Raw genomic sequence first — 10,017 nt, 5'->3', positions numbered from 1 at the left:
GGCATGGTGTGAGGTGGCGGGACTCTTGCTCTTTTTCCTGTTCCCACTCTCCTCTCCAGTTTAATTAAACCTGCTGAGGTTCTGCTACCTGGGTCTGTCTCATTGTTCGTGTGAATCTGGCAGATGCAAATCCAATTTCATTTTCAGTTTGCTTTTTATTTTCCATCTGTCAGGATGGAGGCCCATCTCTGCTGTTTGGTGCAGAGTTCCTAAGCCTCTTTCTAGGTGACATCCATGTTTGTGGCTCCACCTATCATATATGTCCATCCGTTGACTCCAAAAGATTTATCTTGGTCCTGGAAAGTCAGTTTCTCTAGCCTCTGATAGCACCTCTTCAGCTGCCTCATAAACATTCCTGATTACCTATCCATGGCCATCCAAACACACAGGCTCTTACTGAGGATTTGTAACGAGCTGCTAGTGTCAATCTGAGATGGACATATGTTTTCTTTCTGCAACAAAAGGTAGATTAAAATTTATGCTCATCAAAAGCATATAATTTAAAATTCTTTTCCTCATTAGCTATACGTGTGTATGAGTGTGTGTGTGTGTGTGTGTGTGTGTGCGTGCGTGCGTGCGTGTGTGTGTGTGTGTGTGCGCGCGCACGCATGCTGCTGCAGCTCAAATCTAGGGTCTTGTAAGTGCTTTGCCCTGGAGCTACAGTCCCAGCTTTTACTAGCCACATTTCATGCTCAGTTGCCCTGTTTGACCAGTGGCCACCATAATGGGTGATACTGATACAGAACATCTTGATTGCTGCAGAATGCACACCCCAAACCGAATGTCTGCATGGACCTTCATACCCCCCCCCCCCCCATGTCTCATAGTAAGTAGCATATAACATCGTTGCTACAGACTGAGTCCATCCTCCTCAGAGTCCTATATTGAAGCCCCAATTTTCAGTATGATTACATTTGGAGACAGGCACTTCAAGGTAAAATAATTTAAACTATAACTTAAGAGAGACCATAAAGGTGGGGCCCTAGTCTAATAGAACTGTTTCCCCTTGATCAAGAGGGATACATCATCTTCCTGTTCATCTCCTTTTTATCTGCACACATGGAGTAAAAGTCTTTTGAGAACAAAATGAGAAGGCATCTGCTTGTTTCCCAGAGACAGGGGCTTCATCAGAAGTTGCTCAAAAATGACACAGTGATCTTGGAATTCTGGTCTCCAAAAAACTGTGAGGAAATGCATTTGGGCTGTTTACTCTAACCTGTGGCACATTGTTATGACAATCAAAGATGATTAACATGATTGCCTCTAGGAAAGCCATCCCTACAACTCAGGTTTGGTCAGGGATGGCTCACCCACACCCATGGCTCTCCTACCCAAATCTAATGTATCTTCTTTAGAAATATATAGTTTGAGTTGTCTTCCTTTTGTTTCTTCTGTTCTCTGGAAGCCACGCCCATCTGAGATACTGAGCTGTCTGGCACAGTTTCCCCTCCTCCTCTCAGTTTGCAAATTGATCTCGCTTTCATTTATATTATTGCACTAGTTACTCTTCTGTTGCTATGAGAAGATACCAAGACCAAAAGCAACTTAAAGAAGGAAGGAATGGTTGATTGTGGCTTAAGATTCCAGACGGAAAGAGTTCATAATCGCTGGGACGACGGGGCAGGTGGATAGGAGCAAAAAAGCTGGCTGGTTACGTTTTCATCCCCACTCAGGAATCAGAGAAAGAGAAAACAAGGAGCTGGGTGAGGCCATAACCACTGTCCCCTACCCACCCCAGTGACATAAGGTTCAACCTCCTAAAAGTTCATAATTCTTCTAAACACTGGGACCACCAACTGGGGCCAAGTGTTTGAACACATGAGCCTATGAGGACATTTGTCATTCAAGCTACAACAGTTATCTTTTGTCACAGATCTCTAGGACACCTAGCACTGTGTGCACTTACAACCCCACCGTGTGCTTCAAACAAACTGACTAACCTGCCTGCCTACCTGCGTTAATTTACCTGATACATGGCTGTGAAACTTGCTGTTTGTTCAGTTGTCTTTTCCCTGAACATCGTGCAGTCTCCTGCACACTGTGGTCAATTTCCCATCATCCACCAGGTTTGCCCTTGCCGCAATGGCAACACTGTAACAATGGAAATTAGAATAAAATCAACAGTGTGCTGGGTTGTTACCATAATCCAGAAACTGTACTAAGCACTTGAACTATCTTACTTCTCCCCTACCCCGCCCCGCCCCAAACCCCATGCAACTAACAGTACTGCCGACGCCCCCTTTAAATGGGAAAACAGACTCACGTTATTCAGATCAAGGCAAATCCTGACTTATTTCTGCTTGCCTCACTGTTCTCAGTCCTCACTTGGAGTTTCGTGCCAGAATGTTTCCAGTGTGGATTCTGTTTTACCCAGTGGCCTTGAGGCACCTTGAAGCCGAGTCCCAGGCTTTCCTTCATTTGGGCATCACAAACCATGGCACTTCTTCTATCTACCTGTTTCTCTCCCTAGTCCTAGCTCTTGCATGGTGTCAGTCCCCAAGTCTTGGTCTTAGTTTCTCATGACACCACAACCCCATTACTTAGGGTCTGAGTGACTGTGCAGGGACACCAGCTTTCATATCTGCCAGGCAAGCAGGCCAGATAGGCCCTGCTAGTAAATAGCCCCATGCAGGAAATGCTGCCAGAGCTCGCTCAGGGAAGACGAGCTCTCCCCTTGTGGCCTCTAGCAGAATTAGTCCTCAGAAGAGGTGGGCAAAGCACTTGTGGTGAAAACCGGAAAGCGGTGCTCACTCTCAGGACTGTGGGCATGCATGCTGGCATATTGGTTACTTTGCTTGCCAGGGTGATAAAATACCTGACATAAGCGACTTATGGAGGAGAAATTTCTTTCTGCTCATGGATTCAGGGGGTTTCAGTCCTGAGTGATGGGGAAGGCATGGCAGTTCATCTGTCAGAGGAGTGTGGGATGGGTAGCATATCGTGAGAGCAGAGAGCAGAGAGCAGGCTAGAACCGGAAGTATGTATAACCTCTAAGGAGTGATCCCAGAGACACACCAGAGCCACATCTCAAAGATTCCGCAGCCTCCTAAAGCAGCACCACCAGGTGAGAGCCATGTGCTCAAACAGTAGCCTGCTGGGAACCATTCACGTTCAGACCATCTGATCTGCATTTGCCACGATCTATGAATTGGCTTCAGGAATAACTTAGGGAGCCACCAGTAGTGTCTGCTACAGTTTCCTGGCTGTCTTGACATTTGCTGTCGCACGTTGTGCTTTCATTCTGTGCAAGTGCTTTTCTAAATGGTGAGTTTCGAACTTCCCGATCTCGGTGCCTTATACCACACTGTTTGCCACAAGAAGTGGTGTAGTTAGGGTGTAGATTCTCTCTATGCTTAGTGGATCTCTAGCGGCACCCTGTAAGAAAGCTCTCATTTGACAGCCTCGAAGAAGACATCTTTCCTATCTTGGCGCATCTAAATTTCTGAATGTAAATCAATCTTCATTGCATATTGTCATTGTCAACTGAGAACACCTCTTTAGACCTAAAAACATCTTAACCCCTACACAATTAAGCGTCATTGTAAAACTAAGCTACCTGGTCTTCAACTCCTTCACATGTCTTCTTCAAGGCTGTCAAATACTAATAGCCAAAACACTAAGAATGTAACATTTATATAATTCCTGATTGTGTCATGGTTCTTCTTGCTATAGTAATCTATTGTATATATGTGTAATAATATAAATGTATATGTAAAAAATTAAAAAAAGATAAGTCTTCAAAAAAGAAAAGAAAAGAAAAAAGGAAAAAGAAAAAAAAAGAAAGCTCTCATTTAGAGCTGGGCATGGTGGCATACACCTTGAATCCCAGTACTCAGGAGGCAAAGCCTGGCAGATTGCTGTGAGTTTGAGGCCAGCCTGATCTACAAAGTGAGTCCAGGACAGCCAAGGGTATATAGAGAAACCCTGCCTTGAAAAACCAACAAAACAAAACAAAACAAAACAAAACAAAATAAAAAAAAAAAACAAAAACCCAACCAACCAACCAACCAACCAACCAAACAAACAAACAAAAAACCCAGAAAGAAAGAAAAGAAAGGAAAGCAAGAAAGCTCTCAATCAATTTCTCCTCTCTGTGTTTTACCCTCCAGGAGAAGAGACACTGCTTATAAAAGATGTAAAGACAGGCAGGACCTCAGGTACCAAAGCAATGCAAGGCTCTCCAAGTGGCCACGCTACATAGATTCCTCTCCTGGGGGACATGACAGCATTCACTCTGACACTCTGATTCACTCTGGCTCACAACCTCGGGGAGCCAGTTCATTCCTCTAAGCCTTTTGGATGACAAGAAGGTAGCTGCTGATCAGGTGGTGAGTCAGATATACTAGGAAGGATGTCTAGAGGTGGGTCAGAGTAGACACTGGGACCATAGCTTACCAGTCTCGTTCAGGAGCAGATCAGACCGTGGAGAGTTTGTTACTCTTAAAAACATTAGCGCAGGAGTCTTTTTCTAGGCTAGAGGTTACCTTCAGAAGATACTGACTAACGCATTCCCAAAGATAGGGCTTCAAGTACAGTGCGCAGGCTAGCTCAAGACTCTGAGGAGAGTGTTAAGATGATGGTCACGGTCTACTCCAGGTGTGCCAGCTTAGAGTCCCCGCCCCCCCCCCAAAAGATGGATGAGTATGCTAGTCAGATAAAAGCAACTTTAAGGCTTCCTCGGCAGGGCAGTGCATGATAAGGATGGTTGCCTTTTCCTCTAGTATCCTCTCAACTTCAGGGTATCGATGTCCCTACCAATATCCTTACACCTTATACATCCCCTGAGACTGAATTCTGGACAAAGATGGGCTTCCGAGAAAAGCACACTCCTTCCCTAGAAGTGGCCACCCTGGAGAAGACACAAGGTAGGAGGCAACAAAGAGAAGAGAGACACAAGCTCATGCCTGCGAGGGTCGGGACGGACGCTGCTCTGCTTGGACGCTTTCTCTAAAGGTTTGTATTCTTGTTTCCAGGCTTGCTCTAATTATCTAGAGTACTTGACTTACTGTGGTGCCCCATCTGCGTTCTTCTCCTTCAGGAGTGCGAGACCAGAGGCCAATGTTGGGGGGGTCAAGAGCCAAGGAAATTGGCCACCAAGAGCTGTTCTTTAATATTATTTATTTATTTATTCAGAGATATATTCTTGCTGTATAGCAGGGGATGGCCTGGAAGTCTCCTTTTCCCCAGTTTCAACATCCCAAATGCAGGGGCTGGAGGTGTGTGCCACCATGTCATGTAAGAGAGATGTTACATTGAATCAAAATGAAAGGAAATAAAAGAATTATGAAATAAGAGTAATGCCAGGGAATGATAAAGTAGAAGCAAGCCAGTATAGAGGATACCCAAGTGTCGGGACAGACACACGGGCATGACAGGGAATCCCAACTTAATTATCACTGAAGTTGGAGAAGAGAGATGAAGGTCTGCACATATACATATCAATCAAGTAGTAGTGTTTTTATTTTTGTTTTTGTTTTTGTTTACCACACACCTGGTGCAGTGGATTGAGCTCAGAGCTTCCTGCTCATGGGCAGATTTTCATCACCAAGCTACAACTTTACTCTCTTATTTCCTTTCTCATTCTTTGACAGTCCACATCTATAATTTTATTCCCCCAATGCTGCCACCGTCAAGGCCATTCCAGTTGCTAGCTAGCCTCAGTGAGGTCCAGCCACAATTATTCTTTATATAGTAAGGGTGTAAAGCTTAAGGTCAGGTCAGCTAGGGCTTGCTTCCTGGCTCAAGGCATCTTCTCACTCTGACATCATGTAGTGGAAAAGATAAGCAAGCCCTTTCTAACCTTTTTTCCCCCCTCACACAATATATCCTGATTACAGTTTCCTCTCCTTCTCCTCATCCTAGTCCCTCCTCACTCCCCCCCACCTCATCTAGATCCACAACTTTTCTGTCTCTTACTACAAAACAAACAGGTTTCTAAGGAATAATAATAAAATGTAATACAATGAAACAAAAAAAAACTTAATACATTGAAATAGGACAAAACAAAACAAAACAAAAAATAGCAGGAAAAGAACCCAAGAAAAGACAGAAGAAACAGATATAGACTCAGAGACTCACTAGTTTGCACACTTAAGAATCATAAAAACACTTAAACTGGAAGCCAACATATATAGCCAAAGGGCCTGTAGGGTAAAAACAAAGAAAAATAAAATAAAATAAAATAAAAACAGAGGGGAAAAGGCCCTTGTATGACATCATGAGACAAGAAACCTCCAAAGGTGCTGTTGAATTCCTTTTCAATTGGTCATCTGCTGCTGAGCATGCAGCCTACCCTTAGGAGTAATTTGTTTACCCAATGAGACTTCCTTGGAGAAAATTAACTTTTCATTTGCAAATGGTAATCACTTGGAGACAACTTCTGGGATAGGGATGGGGCGTGTGTCCACTTCTTTCAGCTCTAGGACCCCATCTGATACAGACCTGTGCAGGCCCTGTGCATGCCTCCTCAGTCTCTGTGAGTTCATATGTGGGGCAATCTTATTGACTTAGAGGGCTTTGTTTCCTTGGTGTCTGCCATCCCCTCTGGCTCTTACATTCTTTCTGCCCCCTCTTCCACAGGTTTCCCTGAGCTCTGACGGGGAGGGATTTGATGGAGACATCCTGTTTAGGGCTGAGTGTTCCAAGGTCTCTCACTCTCTGCGTATTGTCTGGTTGTGGGTCTCTGTATTTGTTCCTACCTGCTGCAGGGGGAAGCTCCTCTGATGATGGCTGAGCAAGGCACTGAGCTATGAGTATAGCAAAATGCCATTAGGAGTCAATTCATTTTTATGTTCCTTTAGGGGAACAGCAGGGGTTGGTTTTTACCCTAGGTCCCTGGGCCATCTCGTCTCAGGTTCTTGGTGACCTAAGCAGTATTGGATATGGGTTCCATTTCCTGGAGTGTGCCTTAAGTCAAATCAGATATGGGTTGGTTACTCCCATGGGCATTGTGGTACCATTGCACTAGCATATCTCTTGGTCAGAACAGCACTGTAGATCAAAAGATTTATAATTGGGTTGGTGTTTGTGTTTATTTTTGTGCAGAGGAACTTCCTGTACCAAAGACTCTAGTGCACACAAAGGCTCTGTGTAGGCACCAGCTCGATGTCTCATGTTTAATGAGTTCTGTGGGTGTTGTCTTCAGCAATGGAGTCTTGTCAGTTTGTGGAGAGCCATCTACAGTCTTGGCAACAGCCTAGGTTGGTTGGGCATTCTCATGGGACCTCTTTGACCAAAACTCACTTAGATGTAACCCATTTCCAGTACTGGAGGCTTCACTTGGTGACAAGAGATGTTCCATTGGGGGCTGTCTCTCCATTATTTGGCAAGTTTACTTAGATTGCCTTCATATATATATATATAGATATATATATATATATATATATATATATATATATATATATATATATATATATATATATATATATATATATATATATATATATATATATATATATATGAAGCTCCTGTTATACTAGGCATCCACGCCACCCATCAAATGGCACTTAATTTTAGCTGTCTGCCCCCCCCCCATAGTTCCTTCATCCTCACTTGGTCCTTCTATTGTAGTTCCCTCATAGTCCATCCATAGTTATCTATTCTAGTGCCCTTCCCTAGGGAGACCCATCTGTCTGCTTCAGTCCCTTACTCTATACCTAACACCTGTGGTTCTATGGATTGTATCTTGGTTAACAGATATCCACATATAATATCCATGTATAAACAAGTATCTACCATATTTTTCTTTCTGTGTCTGTGTTACCTTACTCAGGATTATTTTTTAAAGGTCCTAACACTGTTCCTGACTGTTTTTCATTTATGACTTGTCACGACTCCGATGATCTCCTATGTCCTGATACGATTACCTGCATCCCATGTGGGGATTTTGTAGTATCCCACACATTCAAAGTGTGCCAGAGCAGGAGCTCAGCTTTATCTGACTCTGTCAAGTAAGCTGTTTGCTCTCCTTCTGGAGCTGGGACTGAACTACACGGAGGTACATCCCAAGCCAGTGTCCAGTAATTCCCAAGCGTGCGACATTGACAGTGTCCTATGTCCTCAACAGTAAGTGATCTTCTCAGTCTTCCCACTGATCGCTAGAAATAGACATGTGCTATGGTGTGAATTTGCGTTCTTTTGTGTACTAATTCTCTCTCTCTCTCTCTCTCTCTCTGTCTCTCTCTCTCTCTCTCTCTCACACACACATATACATTATGAGCTTTTTCTTTCTTTTTGAGAGGACGGTGTATGTTCAAGACTTTTGCCTTTTTTTCCTTGTTGTCTTGTCTACCTTATTTTTGGTTTTTTTCCCTTTCTGTTCTCAGATGTGAGTTATTCGCAGAATGTAGACATATGTGACTTACTTCATCACAATCAGTGGCATCCTTTGATAAACTAAGTCCTTAATTTTAATGTTGAATTTGTCCATGTTTTCTTTCATGGTTAGTGTCCTTGTGTCCCATTTAAGAAGCTGTTTTCTGCTCAACAGTCTTGGAGATTTCAAAAGATCTTACTCTTCTCATTTAGACAAATGATCTGGAGCTGACTGGATGAGCTGGTGTCAAGACCACTAAAAAATAATTTCAAGTTCAGGTCCCATGAAATAGAACCTGAGACGTTGAGATTCTGTATCAGAAAACACTCAGGCAGGAATTGCAAGGGGAATAGAGAGGCAGGACCAATTGGAGGCAGGTGTTAAGGTAAGGTGATAAGAGTAGCATCCCACAACAATCCGGGGAGAAGGTTGGAGCCAGAGCAGTTCTTCAGAGGCCAGTCTAGGCAAGGGCCTTGGAAAGCCTGTACAGAGTATTTAACAGGTCTGGGCTGCCCTCATGGAGGGTGCACTCTGGGGTGAAGTGGCCTGCTTTCAACAAGGGTGCGCTCTGGGGTAAAGTTGTCTTCTTTGACTAAAGAAAATTCTAAACAAGTATGCAGTTCAGAGCCACTGGCTTCCGGTGTTCCCAGTACCACAGTCCTGAGGTGAGTTGTGCTCTCTAGCTGAGTTGCTCTAAGACTCCGCTGCAGTTCTGCAGGGCTGTGTAAGTCATAGAGCAAGTGGCTATGTCTTCAACACTACTCTGCTTCTTTCCTTGCCTTTCCGTCTTTGAGCCCCATACCATGGTGTCTTGATGAATATAACCTTACCATTTCATTGCTACCTGGGAGCTTAAGGGCATTTGTGTTTCAAGGTCATCACGATTACCCATTGTGCACTTCTATTATTGCGCTTACATTGCATCTACAGATTTAATTAGAGAAAAATTGGCATTTTCAATAGTAATAGTTTATTTCATGAATGTCATTGATCTTTCTTCTATTTTGCTTTCTTTGAATCTTAATGAATAATATCTTATAGTTTTCTTTGTGGACTTTTGCCAAGTCTTTACTCTTTCTGTAACCTGCTCTAAAATTTAAATTTATTTATATTAATATAAATAGACACCTAATTTCATCTCTTGCTTTTTCCGTGTCTGTCAATAATTTCATATTAATTTAATAAGTGCCTTGCAGACAGACTACTTTGGATTTTATCCAAGTACACTTTTGTTGTCATTAAATAATGTGAATATTATGGCTTCTTCTCAGTTGTTAATATAGTTTGATATTTTTCTTACTTTAGGAACAATGATACAATGATGGATAAATTACCAAAATGAATTTCTATGTTAGGTTATTATAACCCAGCTTACCTGGCCAACACTTCATTTAAGGACAACTAAATTGGTCTAGTCTCTTTCTCATAAACAATACTGCAATGAACGCCCCTTTTCCTGAGTGTTTTTGTGCACTTTTGCCATTCTTTCTTTCGAATGTGAACTTAACAGGTTTTGGGGAGAATAATCTAGTCATCTACACACATATGAAGCAAATAAAGCATTTAAATGCAAGCATTGGTGACAAAACCACATTTATTTATTTATTTATTTATTTATTTATTTATTTATTTATTTATTCAGGCTTTTCTTTCGAGACAGGTTTCTGTTTCTTTGTGTAATAGCGCTGGCTGTCCTGGAACTC

The sequence above is a fragment of the Acomys russatus genome, chromosome 9 (genome assembly GCF_903995435.1).
Source record: "Acomys russatus chromosome 9, mAcoRus1.1, whole genome shotgun sequence".
Classification (NCBI taxonomy): Eukaryota; Metazoa; Chordata; class Mammalia; order Rodentia; family Muridae; genus Acomys; species Acomys russatus.
The sequence above is the reverse complement of the archived record's forward strand: the minus strand, read 5'-3'. Positions refer to the sequence as shown.